The 12,702-nt window shown below is 44.7% G+C and overlaps 1 long non-coding RNA gene across 1 annotated transcript; it reads right to left on the bottom strand.

The window, feature by feature from the left end:
* Positions 1–1,546: 1,546 nt before the first annotated feature.
* Positions 1,547–10,785, bottom strand: LOC308473724. The gene is made up of 3 exons (XR_013984248.1): positions 10,574–10,785; positions 7,575–7,728; positions 1,547–1,788 (listed from the first exon to the last, which is right to left on the bottom strand). It is a non-coding gene; the product is annotated as an uncharacterized lncRNA (long non-coding RNA).
* Positions 10,786–12,702: the final 1,917 nt, after the last annotated feature.

Genomic DNA, 12,702 nt, shown 5'->3' with positions numbered 1-12,702 from the left:
GACTGCGCAGAGGGAGCACCGAGGAGAGGGAGGGCTTCCTAGCAAAACCTGCTCGCTGTGAAATCTCAGCACTTTATTAGAAGCTAAACGTGTAGCCTTGTCGGATCATTATCTGTCACTAAATACTAGCTGCGGGGAATCACAAGTGGGCACTCAGATCATGCTCTCAGGCTTCTCAGATGTGTCTGGTTCGCATGATAACCACACAGCCCCCACTGCACATGTGAATCCCTTGGATCTATCATAAATTATTATTATTATTGAGTTTATATACCGCCCTACACCTGGAGGTCTCAGGGCGGTTCACAGAAAATATCACAACATATATAGTCAAAATAAAAACAACAACCCAAGGACAACCCCCCCAAAAGAGCCACATTTTAAAAGGGTACAGTGGTACCTCGGGTTACATATGCTTCAGGTTACATACGCTTCAGGTTACAGACTCCGCTAACCCAGAAATAGTACTTCGGGTTAAGAATTTTGCTTCAGGATGAGAACAGAAATCGTGCTCTGGCAGTGTGCAGCAACGGGAGGCCCCATTAGCTAAAGTGGTGCTTCAGGATGAGAACAGTCTCAGGTTAAGAACGGATCTCCAGAGCGAATTAAGTACTTAACCTGAGGTACCACTGTACAGGATGTCAAACAGATCAACCAAAGGCATGGTTAAAAAGGAATATTTTTGCCTAGGCGCCTAAAGTTGTATAATGAAGGCACCAGGCGAACTTCCCTGAGGAGAGCATTCCTCAGATGGGGGCCACTACAGAGAAGGCCCGTTCTCATTTTTCTACCCTCTGGATCTCTCAAGGAGGAGGCACATGAAGAAGGGCCTCAGAAGATGATCCCAGGGTCCAGGGAGGTTCATATGGAAAGAGGCAGTCCTTAAGGTATTGTGGTCCTGAGTCATTTAAGGCACTATACGTCAAAACCAGCACTTTGAATTGGCCCCAAAAACTAATTGGCAGCCAGCGCAGTCGGACCAGGATCGGTATAATATGCTCAAACCGTCTTTTGAGAGGCTACTGAATTCAGCTACTGAATTCGGCACTAGCTGAAGCTTCCTTGGCACAGCAATAAAAATGTGACCTCCATGCTCAGAGACAATATAGTACTTTTCACACGGTCAGAGATATGTATAAGCCATGGTCCCACCACCACATGCCCAAGCCTATGTGTAAAGAGTTTGTATGCATGATGCAGACATAGAAATGAGCACCTATGCATTGGGGATGGGTGAGATTTGCTGCTGTATTCCTGAACCCTCCAGAGCCCCCTTCCTGGATTAAGCATGTGAAGGGAGCAGTGCCAAGTAAAATTCAACCTTTCAAAAATTCCTGCTCACAGTGGTTAAAGTATGATTCAAGTTTATGCAACATTCTTAAACGGGTGAGGGGACCTCACAGTATTGCTGATTCTCTCTCTCTCTCTCTCTCTCTCTCTCTCTCTCTCTCTCTCTCTCTCTCTCTTTCTTTTTGTTGTTTATATGGCTTGAGCAGGAGGAAACATATTTTTTTGAAATATATGTAGGGTGGGCCCTTCCCTGGAAAGAAAAATTCCCAGTGGTCTGACTTCAAGGCTAATAAAAATGCTTTATTGTTTCTTTTGTTGATCCTACTAACCAGACAGCAAGCCTCTTGGGCATAGTTAGGCCAACAAATTCAAGCTTGTGTATCCAGTGTCTCATACTGCTTTGGTTAAAAATCAGGTTCCCAGTGAAGGAAAAAGCAGCTCTTGGGCTCCTTGTGATTCCTCATTTGCCTTCTATCCAAGTTTGTGATGCAGACAGTTCTGCAATGGAAGTGATTCTTTAGCAGAGTCTAGATTTAGACTTTAATCCTATACACTTTTACCAGGGAATAAATAAGTAAGTCCTATTGAAAGTTTTGGAAAAAGATGAGTAGTGGGAGGACAGGATATAGATATGTAAAATGATACATGGTGTACACAATGTGGAGAAAGAGAAGTTTGGAGGAGAAATCTAAATATATAAAAAAATTACATTTCTGTATTATCCTTCATCCATAATAACAAATAAAACAATACCCCCACAAAAAAAGGCAGAAGAAGAATCTGAATGAAGTCGTCCTTTGGACGCATCCATATTTCTGCAGCAGACACTGTAAAGTCTGCCCTGGGTGGAGCAGACAGAGAGGTCATAAGTGTCAGAATAATTACATCTGAAAGGAAGCAGGAACAATGAGCATAGAGCAGGCATAACAACCACAGGCTTGGTACTCTTTAGCATTACAGAATGCTTGGCATTTGTCAAGAAGCTGTCTCTGCGCTTCTGAAATATCACTGTGACAGCACTGATACAAGTGAAATGTGTTCATGAAACGATTGGGAAGCTCACTTGCCTTAGATTCACCATCTTTGCAACTAAAGTTCATATAATACAGGAGTGGGATACAGTGGTACCTCAGGTTAAGTACTTAATTCGTTCTGGAGGTCTGTACTTAACCTGAAACTGTTCTTAACCTGAAGCACTACTTTAGCTAATGGGGGCCTCCTGCTGCCGCTGCGCCGCCGGAGCACGATTTCTGTTCTCATCCTGAAGCAAAGTTCTTAACCTGAAGCAATATTTCTGGGTTAGCAGAGTCTGTAACCTGAAGCGTATGTAACCTGATGCATATGTAATCCGAGGTATCACTGTAATAATAATAATAATAATAATTTATTTATACCCTGCCCATCTGGCTGGGTTTCCCCAGCCACTCTGGGTGGCTTCCAACTGAATATTAAAAACAATACAGCATCAGATATTAACTTCTCTAAACAGGGCCGCCTTCAGTTGTCTTTTAAAAGTAAAATAGTTGTTTATTGCCTTGACATCTGCTGGGAGGGTGTTCCACAGGGCAGGTGCCACTACCAGGAAGGCCGTCTGCTTGGTTCCCTGTAACCTCACTTTTTGCAGTGAGGGAACTGCCAGAAGGCCCTCGGCGCTGGACCTCAGTGTCCGGGCTGGATGATGGGGGTAGAGACACTCCTTCAGGTATACAGGACCAATCACAGTGAGTGCTGTGATGACAGAGACCTGTAACTCATGATGGCTGCCTCCCACATTGTTTTTGCTGTGTACACAGCACAGAAGGGACCTCACTGAGGTGCAAGGCTGGGCAGTGTGTATGGAGGTCCTGGGCAGCCCAGATGACAAGACCCAACTCTTGGCCTTGATGATGTGGTCCAAAGGAAAGCAGAGGAAGACATTTGGCACCAGCTTGGCTGCAAGAGTTGCCAGAAGGAGGCATACAAGGTGCTGTCCGACTGTCTTAAGGGACCCCACTCTGGATTTGTTTGCAGAGTTTAGTCCTTAGCTCTTTCTTCTCCCAAAGACGTCCTGCAAGGCAGCAGGGAAGTATTCTTCCCTCTATAGCACATGCAGAAACCACCTTATTGAGTGTTGGACACACCATTGGTCTCGTCCTCTCAATCTGCCAGAGCCTGTCTTCCCTAAGTCCCTAAGTCCCTAACTCAGCAAAGGTTTGAGACCCTTCAGCTACCCATATCTTGTTTAGCCAGCCAGTTGAAGTCGTTTCCCACGGTTGTGGGAGCTTCTAGGAGCCACAGGTGAGAGCTGAGTGCAGGTGGGGACCAAAGGTGGACAAACTAACCCAGAATAAGCACTACATGTTCCCCACAAGAGGTACTACCCCTCCCCATACACCTCATAAACCCTCACCACTGATATATGGTATAATATGTGGAGCCTTGTAAGAAACTAATGTCCTTTCCTAAGCCAAGGAAAAATATTTTGGGCATCCTCAAGTAGAAAAAGATTCCTCAACTTTTTCTTTTTCCCAACAAGTTTTTGACTGATAGTGTTGCAATTTTGTATGTTGTATGCAACCTTTTTGTATTTTTATGAAAAGCGTGGCCTGTTGTTTAGTCGTTTAGTTGTGTCCGACTCTTCGTGACCCCATGGACCAGAGCACACCAGGCACTCCTGTCTTCCACTGCCTCCCACAGTTTGGTCAGACTCATGTTTGTAAGTTATAAGCGTGGCCTATAACTACTTAAATAAATAAGGAATTCAGGCACCCTTAAATGCCTAGAAGGCTCAAGGGTAGCCTGTCTGAAGTGGTGCCAAGGGTTACCTACCATATGGGGACCCTGATTGCTCATACTTACTCTATGGCTAAGGGATGCGGGTGGCGCTGTGGTCTAAACCACTAAGCCTCTTGGGCTTGCCAATCGGAAGGTCAGCGGTTTGAATCCTTGAAATGGGGTCAGCTCCCGTTGCTCTGTCCCAGCTCCTGCCAACCTAGCAGTTTGAAAGCACACCAGTGCAAGTAGATAAATAGGTACCACTGCGGCGGGAAGGTAAACAGCGTTTCCGTGTGCTCTGGCTTCCATCCCAGTGTTCCATTGTGGCAGAAGCGGTTTAGTCATGCTGGTCACATGACCTGGAAAGCTGTCTGTGGACAAATGCTATCTCCCTCTGCCTAAAGTGAAAATAAAAAAAATCCTTCCAGTAGCACCTTTAAGACCAACTAAGTTAGTTCTTGGTATGAGCTTTCGTGTGCAAGCACACTTCTTCAGATACACTGAAACAGAAGTTGCCAGATCCTTCTATATAGTGAGAAGGTGGGGAGGGGTATTACTCAGAAGGGTGGTGGGAATGGGAGATAGGCAGATAGCTGGGATGAGCCTGCTGACGACTCTTAACGACTGTAATGGGTCTTACAGGAAAAGGCAAGGGGTGAGAAGGTGAGAAATGGCTTAGTCATGTATAATGGGATAAGAATCCAATGTCTTTGTTCAAACCAGGTTTCTCCATGGTTTTAAGTTTGGTAATGAGTTGCAATTCAGCAGCTTCTCTTTCCAGTCTATTTCTGAAATTCCTTTGTAGTAAAACAGCTACTTTGAGATCTTGTATAGAATGTCCTGGGAGATTAAAGTGTTCTCCTACTGGTTTCTCTGTTTTGTGATTCTTGATGTCAGATTTATGTCCATTTATTCTTTGGCGTAAGGTTTGGCCTGTTTGTCCAATATAGAGAGCTGAAGGACACTGTTGGCATTTGATGCCATACACAATGTTAGATGATGAGCAATTGAATAGTCCCGAGATGGTATGTGTGATGTTGTTGGGGCCAGTAATGGTGTTGTCCGGGTGTATGTGGCAGCAAAGTTGGCATCTGGGTTTATTGCAGGTTCTGGTGCCAGTGTCCGTGTTAAGTCTGGTTGTAGTATTATTGTGGGTTAGGAGTTGTTTAAGATTGGGTGGCTGTCTGTGGGCAATGAAAGGTCTTCCTCCCAGAGCTTGAGAAAGAGAACTGTCATTGTCCAGGAGAGGTTGTAGATCTCTGATGATGCGTTGTACTGTTTTAACTTGGGAGCTGTATGTGATGACTAGAGGTGTTCTGTTATTTTCTTTTGGGGGTCTGTCTTGCAGCAAGTTCTCTCTGGGTATAAGTCTAGCTCTGTTGATCTCTTGTCTAACTTCATCTGCTGGGTATTTTAGTTCTGAAAAGGTTTGCTGTAGCTCTCTTAGGTGAGAGTCTCTGTCTGTAGAATTGGAACAGATGCGGCTGTAACGTAGTGCCTGGCTATATACAATGGACTGTTTGGTATGTTTGGGATGGTAGCTAGAGGCATGTAGATATGTTTGTCGGTCAGTTGGTTTACGGTATAAGGTGGTATCCATGCGCCCATCCTGTATTTTTATAGTAGTGTCCAAAAAATGTATTTCTTGCATAGATTGATTCATTGTAAGGTTGATTGTGGGGTGAAAATCATTAAATTTCTGGTGAAAGGTGTCCAGGGTCTGTTGACCATGTGTCCGGATGATAAAAATATCGTCAATGTATCGCAGATACAAGAGAGGTTTGAGTGGGTAGGAGTTTAGGAAACGTTGTTCTAAATCTGCCATGAAGATGTTGGCATACTGTGGGGCCATGCGGGTGCCCATTGCTGTGCCGCTGATCTGAAGGAACAGGTCATCACCGAATTTGAAGTTGTTCAAATTCGGTGATGACCTGTTCCTTCAGATCAGCGGCACAGCAATGGGCACCCGCATGGCCCCACAGTATGCCAACATCTTCATGGCAGATTTAGAACAACGTTTCCTAAACTCCTACCCACTCAAACCTCTCTTGTATCTGCGATACATTGACGATATTTTTATCATCTGGACACATGGTCAACAGACCCTGGACACCTTTCACCAGAAATTTAATGATTTTCACCCCACAATCAACCTTACAATGAATCAATCTATGCAAGAAATACATTTTTTGGACACTACTATAAAAATACAGGATGGGCGCATGGATACCACCTTATACCGTAAACCAACTGACCGACAAACATATCTACATGCCTCTAGCTACCATCCCAAACATACCAAACAGTCCATTGTATATAGCCAGGCACTACGTTACAGCCGCATCTGTTCCAATTCTACAGACAGAGACTCTCACCTAAGAGAGCTACAGCAAACCTTTTCAGAACTAAAATACCCAGCAGATGAAGTTAGACAAGAGATCAACAGAGCTAGACTTATACCCAGAGAGAACTTGCTGCAAGACAGACCCCCAAAAGAAAATAACAGAACACCTCTAGTCATCACATACAGCTCCCAAGTTAAAACAGTACAACGCATCATCAGAGATCTACAACCTCTCCTGGACAATGACAGTTCTCTTTCTCAAGCTCTGGGAGGAAGACCTTTCATTGCCCACAGACAGCCACCCAATCTTAAACAACTCCTAACCCACAATAATACTACAACCAGACTTAACACGGACACTGGCACCAGAACCTGCAATAAACCCAGATGCCAACTTTGCTGCCACATACACCCGGACAACACCATTACTGGCCCCAACAACATCACACATACCATCTCGGGACTATTCAATTGCTCATCATCTAACATTGTGTATGGCATCAAATGCCAACAGTGTCCTTCAGCTCTCTATATTGGACAAACAGGCCAAACCTTACGCCAAAGAATAAATGGACATAAATCTGACATCAAGAATCACAAAACAGAGAAACCAGTAGGAGAACACTTTAATCTCCCAGGACATTCTATACAAGATCTCAAAGTAGCTGTTTTACTACAAAGGAATTTCAGAAATAGACTGGAAAGAGAAGCTGCTGAATTGCAACTCATTACCAAACTTAAAACCATGGAGAAACCTGGTTTGAACAAAGACATTGGATTCTTATCCCATTATACATGACTAAGCCATTTCTCACCTTCTCACCCCTTGCCTTTTCCTGTAAGACCCATTACAGTCGTTAAGAGTCGTCAGCAGGCTCATCCCAGCTATCTGCCTATCTCCCATTCCCACCACCCTTCTGAGTAATACCCCTCCCCACCTTCTCACTATATAGAAGGATCTGGCAACTTCTGTTTCAGTGTATCTGAAGAAGTGTGCTTGCACACGAAAGCTCATACCAAGAACTAACTTAGTTGGTCTTAAAGGTGCTACTGGAAGGATTTTTTTTATTTTGACTATGGCAGACCAACACGGCTACCTATCTGTAACTGCCTAAAGTGAGATGAGCACCACACCCCATAGTTGCCTTTGACTGGACTTAACTGTCTAGGGGTCCTTTGCCTTTACCTTTTATCTTAGCCAGTCATCTACCTGTGGAAGATCCCTGCTTATGGGTCATTTGCCGTGAATGAAGCCGACAGCATACCACTGTAAACCTCCTCAGTGAGAAGAGAGTAACAGCATTCAAAAGGGTAGGTTCAGGTGAGATGATCCATTTGCACTAGGAAAAAGGAAAGAAAACTCCCATTATAAAGAGGGAGGTCACATGTGCCAGTCCTTAGGTTGAACAGGTGCTATGCTCATTCTGACTTTGTCTAAATAAATCAGCAACCAGTTCAGTAGTATATTTTAGACTAACAGCTTTGTTGTATCCTATTAAGCAGCTGTGGCCTACAGCAGCCCATGTTGCCTGATGCACAAAGTGGTCACCCTGTGGCGAGCAGCTAAAGGTGACTCGCACATCTCTTTTCATAGATAACTCTTGAGGGCAGGATTGACATGGTCCGTGAAAATTAGTGCAGAAACTTCCAATACAAAAGGAAGATCTAATCTTTGCAACCATGGGGACTATATTTGGCGCATGGGAAGCAAACAGGACTTTGGGAATTGCCCTTTCCATTTCAGCAGGACATTCACCAGGTGTGGCATTACCGAACAGGGAAATAGAGAATTTTGCTAACCTAGTATCTCCAGACTGCAACGATAGCAGTTGAAAAGGCATAGGCCCATATGCTTAACAGGACAAATAAGCAGGACTTTATATGAGCCAGCTTGCTCTGTGCAACCTATATGGGGAGCAGATGGTCTTTGTTGTGGGCCCCAACTCTGGCTCAGAGGTTTCTCCAATTAGGTGGTCTGTGGTGTGTGTTAGCTCTTTCTACATATTACTTGTTTGGGATACTTGTTTAGGATGTTGAAGTTGCAAGTACACTTCCTGAGTGCAAACCTCAGGTTATTAACATGCCCTCAGACTCCCACAGTTTCCTTGTTTGAAAACGTCTCTCCTTGTCAAAATATAATGTTTACCAGTTCTTCTTTCAGGCTCACTTTTCCTCTCCCAATAGGATGTTGCTTATGCATCCTCTAAGAGGAAGTTAAAAGGAAAAATTAACCTGTCAGAGAGGAATGATAAAGCTTCTATCTTTTTTTAATCAGTTTCTTTTTTTGAAAGGCAGAGACTGGTGTGCTTTCCCGCCTCTTCATCAGCTCAGCAATCAATTCCATCATGACCTTAGCAGCAGCAGCATTCAATGTGCCTCTTTGCCACTGAAAAGGGGGAAACAGAGACTCAAGCTGTGTCTCAGAGTGTGTGTTTAACATTCTTGCCTTGTGTTGAAGTTGTTTAGTCATTTAGTCGTGTCTGACTCTTTGTGACCCCATGGACCAGAGCACACCAGGCACTCCTGTCTTCCATGGCCTCCCACAGTTTGGTCAAACTCATGTTGGTAGCTTTGAGAACACTGTCCAACCATCTCATCCTCTGTCGTCCCCTTCTTCTTGTGCCCTGAATCTTTTCCAACATCAAGGTCTTTTCCAGGTAGTCTTCTCTTCTCATGAAGTGGCCAAAGTATTGGAGTCTAAGCTTCAGGATCTTTTAATTTCGTGACTGCTGTCACCATCTGCAGTGATCATGGAGTCTTGCCTTGTAGCACATGGGTAAAAAGGTAAAGGTAAAGGACCCATGGATGGTTAAGTCCAGTCAGAGGTGACTATGAGGTTGCGGTGCTTATCTCGCTTTTCAGACTGAGGGAATCAGTGTTTATCCACAGACAGCTTTCCGGGTCATGTGGCCAGCATGACTAAACCACTTCTGGCCGTGACGGAAACCAGCGGATTCGAACTGCCGACCTTCTGATCGGCAAGCCCAAGAAGCTTGGTGGTTTAGATCACAGTGCCACCTGTGTCCCTGACTAGGGGACTGGCTATCGGAAAGGAGCAAAGCAGTTGGCTTATAACAATTTTTAAATAAAAAAATTCCTTTGCCAAGGACATCATAGGGGCACACATGGTCTCCTCCCCCGTGTCGATTTTTGACACAGTGTTGCCAATTTCATTTCCATCACTGTGTCTCTGTGGCGCTCAGTTAGATCTGAGCCAAAATGAGGGCCCTCTTATAAAGGAGATGTTTACCCCTGTGTGAACGGGTCCCTCTTCTTGCAATGAGGACAGGGGTGAAACTGTGCACAATGAGCACTTTGCCAAGAGTGGGAAGGAGGCCTTACACTATTATGGGCCTGTAGAAGTGGTTTGGAGCAGGGGTACCAAAGGAGGATGCCCAAAAACTCCAGTTGGCCAGTTCTGGTGCTTTATTAAAGAAAGGTGTAAACTTACAACACAGCCTGCAAAGACCCACTTTTGTTACAGATGCAGGGTGAACACCGCAGCAGTGAGAGGTTGTCATGACTTGTTTGCAAAGTGCTAATACGTTAAGTTGGACCACAAAGAAGGCTGATCACCGAAGAATTGATGCTTTTGAATTATGGTGCTGGAGGAGACTCTTGAGAGTCCCATGGACTGCAAGAAGATCAAACCTATCCATTCTTAAGGAAATCAGCCCTGAGTGATCACTGGAAGGACAGATCCTGAAGCTGAGGCTCCAATACTTTGGCCACCTCATGAGAAGAGAAGACTCCCTGGAAAAGACCCTGATGTTGGGAAAGATTGAGGGCACAAGGAGAAGGGGACGACAGAGGACGAGATGGTTGGACAGTGTTCTCGAAGCTACCAGCATGGGTCTGACCAAACTGCGGGAGGCAGTGGAAGACAGGAGTGCCTGGCATGCTCTGGTCCATGGGGTCACGAAGAGTCGGACACGACTAAACGACTAAACAACAACAACAATACGTTAAGTGTGACATACAAAAGACAGCATATGCCAGTTTGGGCAGAACCTCCCATCAATCCACCTGACCAGTGTGGGCATAGGTGGCAACTACCCAAGGCTTACAGAGAGTTCCCCTCTATGGGCCATGAGCCCAGCACCCTAGGGCCCACAGATAAGCACAGCACCAAAGCAAGCCAATTAGCATATACCAAAGCAAATGAATATAAAAACAGTGACAGACCTTGGGCATCCCCTGTGGTGCCCCAGAGGCTCCACACCCAGTGCAACCAAGCCAGTTGCAACTCTCCTAAATCCGCCTTGGGTATAAACATATGTGAGCTCATCCTTGCAGCAACTCCCAATTAGTCTCAGGGTTATCCTGACTACCAAGATGGTAATTGCATGCCTTCTGGAACAGCCTCACCTTTGCTTCACATCCTTTAAAGCAGCATTTAGCCTGTAAAAGGGTGGGCAGAGAGGGAGAAGGCAATAAGCAACATACAGGCCCTGCCTCCATTATAAGGCAGGTATGTCACGAAACCTATGCTACTGATGCTTGTTTTTATCCTCTGAACTCTGTGCAAATCTAAGGCCATAGAGCCCCAGCAGTGGGCTGACCTCAGGCTGCTCCTACAGGCTAGTTTGCAATTCAGCACAAGCCAGCATCACAGGCTAATCGAGGATGTTACCAGAGGCCAGCCAAAAACCAAACCAAGGACTAGGTGGTCAGTGCCAACATCTACATTCCAATGTCAAGAATCGTCATCGTGTTGCTGTCTTGTTTGCTCCGAGTGTGCCCACATCCGCTGGCTGTCGAGCCAAAGCAACTGGAGGCCATTAAGTTTTATCCTGATTACAAGTCAGAAAGGGATTCCTGTAACTCTTTCTCCCCCAAACCACGGTCGCTTTTGCTGTTTTGAAAAACAAAGTTATTACGTTAAGCCATGAAGTCCTGTAACTCGCTCAGAAACGGGGGAAATGACACATAGTTTCACCACCTAGTAACTAGTGGTTCAGCCTCCAGCATCAGGTAACACTAAGCAAATAATAATAATAATTACAAAACATCATAGAAATTTGAGCCTAATGTATAAGGTTCTCTACTCCCCACTATACCCAGCCCATACTAACCGAAATACGTTTTGTAACCAAAAGGTAAACTGCTTTTTATTCAACCAGCTTCTGTTAGTAAGAGATTTCAATCATAGGCTCTTACAATCTTAGGTAACATAGACTCTAAAGGAGTCACTTACTTTTGAAAAAGTATAACAAATTTTCAACATTCACCTTTTTTGCCCTACTGCAAATATTCTCCATCATTTTTCTGTTGCAGTCATTCCTAACTTCCACCCCCGAATGCCCTGGAATGACATGAAATCTTGGGCAAAATTGCAAAATGGTGGCTAGGAGACCAACACAGGTAGCTGCTGGTATCACTTGTAGCAGCAAAAACAACAAAAAAATTAGGAGAAGACAACAAAGCTATCCCACAGGGTGTCCCCCCCCCCAGCCAAAACTCACCTCTTAGGTGCGTTTTGGCACTTATTTGGTGTGTTCTGGCAGCTCTTTAGGATGCTGAAGGTTGGGCAGCAGTGTTGCCTTAAAAAAGCTCAACAATGTGGATGGGTGCTCAGCAAGTTCCACCACCTCTTTTCTAGAAAAAACCCCAATAATAATCTCCTTCCTACATGCATGCACACACTTCTCTGCTCACAAGATGTTGAAGAATTTTGAGGACTCATTTGTGCATAGCTCTAGTCCTATCTTGGTCCTGAAAAAAAACATTTCATGTAAGAAGTTGGTCCATATACTTGGGCCTACATCAACAGTAAATGAGTTTATCTCGTGCAATGGTGGATTATGAAGATCAGAAATGAGGCCTCAGATCAGATATAAGGTTACTGTGACTTTTCAGATATTGTTTGAGTACAAATTCCATCTTACTTGACCACTGGCCCTTTGGGTTGGGGCTGATAGGAGTCCAGCTATTTCCTGAGGGCCACAAGTTCTCCATCTCTGCCCAAGATTATGATCCAGCTTATCCCTTCCATCAATACCTTTATCAATAAGGGAGTCTCTAGGGTACAGCTCCCTCCCCCATTACTCAGCAACATTGGAAGTCTGTGGTCTGTTGGGAAGGTTCCCCGCCAAGTTCTCACTCACATGCTAGGACCACCATTTCTGAGAAATGGAACAAATCTGATGTTGAAAGGGCCCCTTTGCTCTCAGATTTCCTACTGGTCATTGCTCCTGCCCTTAAGGGGAGGTGCAAAGGATTTCAGCAGTTCCATCATTTACAAAGCATGGACTTTATCATTGTACAACTCTAAAGGAAGACATCTTTCTTTCAGTTGGCTTTTAAATCAGGGG

Source organism: Podarcis pityusensis (genome assembly GCF_964106645.2).
Source record: "Podarcis pityusensis genome assembly, chromosome: 3".
Taxonomy (NCBI): domain Eukaryota; kingdom Metazoa; phylum Chordata; class Lepidosauria; order Squamata; family Lacertidae; genus Podarcis; species Podarcis pityusensis.
The sequence above is the reverse complement of the archived record's forward strand: the minus strand, read 5'-3'. Positions and strand labels throughout refer to the sequence as shown.